The sequence below is a fragment of the Aptenodytes patagonicus genome, chromosome 19, assembly GCF_965638725.1.
Source record: "Aptenodytes patagonicus chromosome 19, bAptPat1.pri.cur, whole genome shotgun sequence".
Taxonomy (NCBI): Eukaryota; Metazoa; Chordata; class Aves; order Sphenisciformes; family Spheniscidae; genus Aptenodytes; species Aptenodytes patagonicus.
In genome coordinates this window covers 4,934,965-4,941,530 of record NC_134967.1, presented here as the reverse complement: position 1 = coordinate 4,941,530, position 6,566 = coordinate 4,934,965, and positions in this window count along the sequence as shown.

Here is a 6,566-nt window from a genome sequence, read left to right as displayed (position 1 = left end):
TGCACCCACTGCACTTCAGTAATGCTGGCTCTTGGGAAAAGGCTCTCATGGGCTCCTGGTATTCCTCACAGACCCCCAGGAGTTTCAAGTATCCTTTAGAGGGAAAACTACTGAGGTGTCTCAGCATTATGCTACAGGTCATCCTTGCCCACAGCGTAAACATTAACTACAAGTCACCAGGATTTTCTTATGTTCATAGCAGAAGCAGAGCTGGTCTTCCCACAGTCAATGGCTGGCATATCTCCCAGTCAGCACTGAGCCAGGCTGTACACAGGCAGTCTTCTAACAGTCTCCCAATAATCAGGGACTCTCAGGGCTCTCAGTCACTCGTTCTGACTGATTGCACCTCCTATTCTTCTAGAGCGAAAAACCAAGACTGTAAATTCTTGGCCTTAGTGGCATCCCCTTACCACAAGCTGCTGAATCCAGTTCCATGTCAGTGTGGAAAACATAATTTTCTTTTGCCAGTTTTAATTTCACCCAGTTTCTTGTTGTTCCTTCTTGTTGTTCCTTCAATGCCCTTCTTGTTCCTGTGCTGACAGTCTGCTTCTCCTGGTGTTGGGTCAGCCCTGCAGTGGTTGCATGACACAGTATTTAAAATGGTAGCTATTTCTTGGTGTCTTGGCCCTGAAAGTGGAACTAAGCCCATTTTAGCAATGACAAGATGTTTAGAAACGGTGGCCAAGTCTTGTAACAAACCAGGCTCTCCATCTGTAGCATCTGAGCACAGCTGACTGGGAGGCAGTACGTGTTACGACAGACAACTGCTGACCTTTGGGCAAGGCAGTCTCTGCCCTGACCTCATCTCTGCTTGCTCATTTTGTGCCTGCCGTCTTTGTGCTCCAGCTCTCCACATGTAAAACAGGAGGAGTCGATAATCGCTCACTGCAGAACGAGACAGATAGAAGGAATTCAAATTATGTGTGTATACGTTACAGCCTTTAGGATGTTCATTAAATCACTCAAAGTACTCTCAACAAAATTTTGCTGACAGAATAGCCAGGTGAGGTGTCCCCTCACTATGTCTGTAAAAATACATATATGTCCTGCATGCTTCTACACCCCTGGACTTTGGATACCTTTTTAGACATACACTTCTCCCAAGGCTCCCCCAAAACATGAGCAGTGACCTCAGCCATTCTTAGGGCAGCCGAGTGCTATCAGTATCTCCGTTACCACCAGAGAGATTTCTTTGATGGTGCTCCTGGCAGGGATGCACTTCGGAAAAGAGAACAGAGCTTCACATACGTATCAGCCTCCTGACAGACACCCACTTAATGCAGACTTCTAGACTCCTTTCACCAGGTGCTTCGGCTGCTCTAAGTTCAGACCTTCTGCATTTTCAGGAAAGAAACATAATTCCTCATGCTCTTGCTTGACTGTGTTGCTGGTTTTAATTTGAATGCCAGAAAACAGCTGAGTTGCAGGCATCTCTGTTGTGTAGGACTATTTTACCAATATTTCAGCTAGCTGAGGACTTGAGACAGAACCGTTACAGAAATGTCAGACCCAGCTCCAGCTGCACTCAGTGGAAAACGAGTAACTGACTTCAGTGGGAGCTGGACTGGGACCTAAAACAGTGAGTGCAGTGGTGCTGCAACGTCTTTCATCTCAAAGTTGCTGGGTGAAATCCAGACTATGCTGGTAATGGTTGGGAAGCTGCCAGCTGCTAATGATGTGGAACAAGTTGGTGAATCCTTGCTCCAGTTTGTAGGAAGCCACCAGACAAAACAAGTCCCAAGAATAGCCAGCTCAACCCTTTCCTGGTTGGGTTCATGCTGTCCTGGCAAGAGAGTAATTTAGGAACTTCCCCTGATGTGGCTCCTGCGGTGTCTGATCTGTGGAGGCCACAATGCTTCTGTGCACATTTATCCTCATGAAATTCCCCATGCTGTAACATGCTGTAAAAACAGTGTCTGGAACATAGTGCTTTCCCAGATGTGGCCCACTCTCCTGGTGCTTTGATATGCTCATAGCATAACCACAAAACCTGTCTTCCTCTTTGATTTCCCTGCCTGTAGCCACATCTCCTGGACTGAATACCTACACTCTGCAGCGCTCTTTCTTTCAGCTCCTATAGGTGAAGTGCACAGTGTGATGGAAAAGCAGACACATCGTAGTGTGGGGTACCCTAAGAGCTCAAATTCAATGGATGGCTGAAGCAAGAAAGAGATTGACTTTCTAACAATATCCCACTGGGCACGTGAAGCAGTGTGGGAGATTGGATAATCAATATCTTTCCCAATTTCAGATCAATACTGGAAAATTATGATGGGGAGGGAGAGGCAGCCCACTGTGCAGACCATCTGTACAGCTGTTGAGGCAAGCAGATACAAGCAAACATACCTCCTCATTCCACCTCGCTGAAGAAAATGGAAGTAAAGGTGATGATAGCCAGGAAGCAGGTAATACTTTTGCCGTCTGGCTCAAACAAGCGAGGTGCTCAAACAGTGCCAATGGCTTTGTTTTCCAGGGCTTCAGAAAAAGTCCTCGATGCCTGAGCTTTTTAGAACTGATCTCCCCTTTGAGACGCGTTTCATGAAGAGGAACAGGAGCCACAAGACAGAGTATCTTCAAGGTGTCCGGGGGGATGATAGGCATATATAGGCAAAACTGGAGGTGCAGTCAGAGAACATGCACAGGATCTGTTAAAGATCAAACCTTATACGCCTAACTCCTCACTGCTCTAAGGTGGCTGTGCTTCTAACATTGCTCTTACAGTGCTCTCTGCTGGGGAATGAGAGGTAGAGGCAAGCATGGCTGCAAGTATCCTTTAGCCTAGAAGGTCGACAACCATCACAGGCTAAGGAACGATGTGCAAACTTAGCTTATGCATTGCTCCAGTGAAGGTATGCAATGTCCTCTGGCACACCTGTACAAACTAGGCTGAACTATGCTCCAGGAATAAATTTCTAGCCAATGCAGAAGCAGGTGGCATAAACGTCTGGAGTTAGTAACCTGTTGCCGTTCTGTTGGCGCGACAGCGGTCCCCAGGCAAACAGGCTTCTCATGCAGCTTGGAGCACATTCAGGCTGCCCAGTCAAGACACCCAGCTGGAATCACGTGTAACAGACTCCTTCATGAGCTTGGCAAGACAATTAGTTTAGTGTCTTCTACTGCTTCTACTACGCGGCTGGCCATGGTAAATAGGGTAAACAGTATATTTCACTAAGAGAATTAGTCACCTAGTAAAATGGAAAACCATAAGCTGTTGATCACCTAGCTAGGCTAGCTAGCAAAGGCCCTGTTAACTTCGGATTTGGTGATGGAAGAGCACTTTTGTCACCTTAACGATGTCATTTTCAGAAGCTGATAATGGTGGCCTGATGAAATAAAAAACACCTTTCTGTGCTCCTAGATGGTCCTTCCACCAGAGGGCTCTGCGGACATATCTTCACGTTCAGAAGTGCCTTTAGTGTAGATGAGCAGTAAGGTGAAAAGGGACAGTTTTAATCAAAATATTGATTCCAACCAGTATGGTGTTATGTTACGGTAGAGTCCTCCCCTTTAATTAGTATTCTTTAGAAGCAGTGGTGTCCATAAATAGCCTGTGGCTACTTTACTGACATTATATAAACTCTCAATAGCTTGTGACTTGTTCCTAAACATTCTTAGGGGGGATAAATTGGGATATGTGGCCTCATACCCTACAGCAAATAGAGAACTAAGCAGAAAAGTGTTCATAGGTAGACAGTCTTGGTAATTGCCCAAGAAACCTACATTAGCTGCTGCAGTGTATTAAATTTACCTGAAACGTACAAACATTTCACTTGCTTTGCTGGGCTGAGGATGCGATGACTGAGGAGTCAACTCTGTCAGTTCTGCTGCCCACAGTCAGCCATCTCCTAAATTGCTTCCGCATGAATTACAAGAGCTCAAGTACCAAACTTCAATGGCTGCTGCACGTTTCTCTGGCAGTACCAAGGGGCGTAAAGAGAAAGTAGATGCTTCTGCAAGAGTTAAGTATTTAAAGAAGTCATCATAGGCCTGGTAAATCTCACTCAGGGGGCAGACAGGGAGGTGCTGGTCTGCAGTCTGCTCTTACGGCTATTTTCTGTTGCTGCCCATCTTTGCTTTTGTATGGGGCCATAGGATGCAAAGCATACATTAGACCAAAGTTATAAACAGTATAAAGCTTGCTGACCTTCATCTGTCCTACCTCAGCCTAGCCCACATGGAAATAGAGAAAGTGGAAATCAGGCCCTACAGCTTTAACACTGAGAATTGTAACGTGACCTCCCTCCTGCGTAGGTAACCCTGCCATGCCAGTCAGTGAACCGACTCCAAATGGCTGTGTTTAAAAACAGCGCAGCTCTGGACACATCCTCCCCCGGGTCTCAGATCACAGGCAGCCCTGCTAGAAACCCTCGTCCAGAGGGTTTTCTGGGAAGCTGTTTGGTGAGTGGCTGTCTTGAGCTTACGCCTCCCGCACACCCCCCTGCGTGGGCTGCCACCCAAGACAAGGGCCCTGGCGCTTCCCTCCGGCCTGGCAGCTGCTCTTGCTCCTGCCTGGCCCTTTGCCTTACAGAAAAGCCCACTGCCCAGTTACCGACCGACAGCTGCAAGAGCTTCTTCAATGCGCACAGCGTAAGGGCAGGGAAAGAGCAAAGGAACAGCAACAGACTAAAACAAACCGAGGGAAAGGACACCCACCCCGTGTGCACACTCTGAAGGACCCTATATGCTCCAGTTACTTAAACTGATTTTTCCCTCGTTCTTTGTGCCCAGAAGGCACAGCTGCTTCTCTCCTCAGCCACCCTTGCCATAGCAACTTCCCATCCTTTTTCATACAGCTTGCACAACTCTGGCCTGTCAGATCCTGTCAGGATCAGCTTCCCCCACGTCTTTGTGCCCCTCAAACAGCTGACCAATACCTCTCCTACTTGAACATCTCACCTTCTTCCTCTGCCCCCCCCCGTCACAGTCACCCCATCCATTGTTGTCCAGGAAAGCCGATTTCTCCTTCCTTTCCTCTGCCCCCTGCTTGAAGCAGATTTTCTTCTGTCACTCAGGTCAAGCTTCTTGTTTCCACGCTGTAAAGGGCTGCCTGGCACCTCCCCAGGCTATACAAACCATTTGATGGTTAGGAGCCGTTTTCCCGAGTTTGCTGGTGGGCTAGAAATAACCTCCTGCCATTGCGTCTCTCTCCACAAACTGCTGTGTTTGTGCACGTTCGTGCACTGTGAGAGGGGCTGCTTTGCCTCTGTGGAACTGGGGGCATAAGACTGGGGCTCAAAACTGATTTTGATGGGGGGGGGGAGCTTTTTTGTTTGGGCATGTGGGAAAACGCTTGGCCAAGCCCCGTCGAACTATGTGTATGTATGTGTAATAGGGCCCTGTGTGTGTGAGTACATAAGGCTAGTAGTCCTGCCTTTGTGCATTGGTAGTTTATATAGGTGTGTAAATGAGAATATTTGGCCCATTTCACTGTGTATGTATGTGTGCTTATGTGAATCCTTACCTATTTGCAGTGTGTCACTGTTGTGTTGAGCTGGAAGTCTTAGCAAAGGGGTCCTTACAGCCAATTGTGGTAGTGTTGATGTTACCAGGTACCACAGATGTGTTTTCTCAACGCTTATACCTACCTGGAAGTTTCTGTCATTGTGATAAGGTCAGTGGTTTTTTTGGCTGATGAAAGGCATCATAAACTAGGTGGGCCTCCAAAGATCACATGGTGGTTGAATCAATACCTCGAGCAAACAAAAGAGGTATGTTAATGGAGTCATCTGCATTCTGATAAACCTGCAATGGTTACCAGCTCTCTTCTGAGTCATCTCCTTTCCAGATTTTTTTATTCTTAGATTCATTTGTATGATCCGTTGGGATTATGCTTCAGAGAAAACTCTTCATTTATCTCACCGTTTGACAGGCCCAGCATCCTTGATATATTTACAACTAGCAAATCCATGTTGCCGCCTGGATCTCTGGTATATATTCTAGATCATTACAAAAAGTAACTTTATAGAATGTCGATGATGACTTGGGGTCCTCAGGATCCCAGGATTTATGGGGATCAGGTGGTCAGAGCTGTAACTTTGCCTCAGATCCTATTTACACTTAATGCTGTGTTCATTCCTTAGTTTCAGCAGTTTCCCCTGTAGACAAGGGATCCCATCACCCTTGTCCACCAGACTGATTCTGCTTCAGTAAATCATTACCCCTCAGCCACCACACAAGATCACTTAGAGGCAACCGTTCTTTATAGCACCTTAGTAGGATTCATCACCTCAAAAAGAAACAGAAAGGTCTAGAAGGGCTGTTCTTTGGAGACTGAGGATCCAGGACAGGCACACCCGAACGGCACTGATCCCAGTGTGGACCCAGGTATTGCCTCATCTCTCGGTTTTAACCCTCAAGCCATTCTTTTCCTCTGAGTAGGCTGAAGTCTAAATGCTGGGAATGTGCCCACCCAAATTTCAAACTCCAGCGCCTAGCAGTATTAGGACTGGGAAATTTGGTTTGTGCCATAAGGCAGGAGTGAAGTTCACGTCTGGATCTGAATTTAAGCTGGGAGGCTGTTTGTTCAAGCCTGTTGTCAAGGATAATAGAAAACTCGTGTATATGGA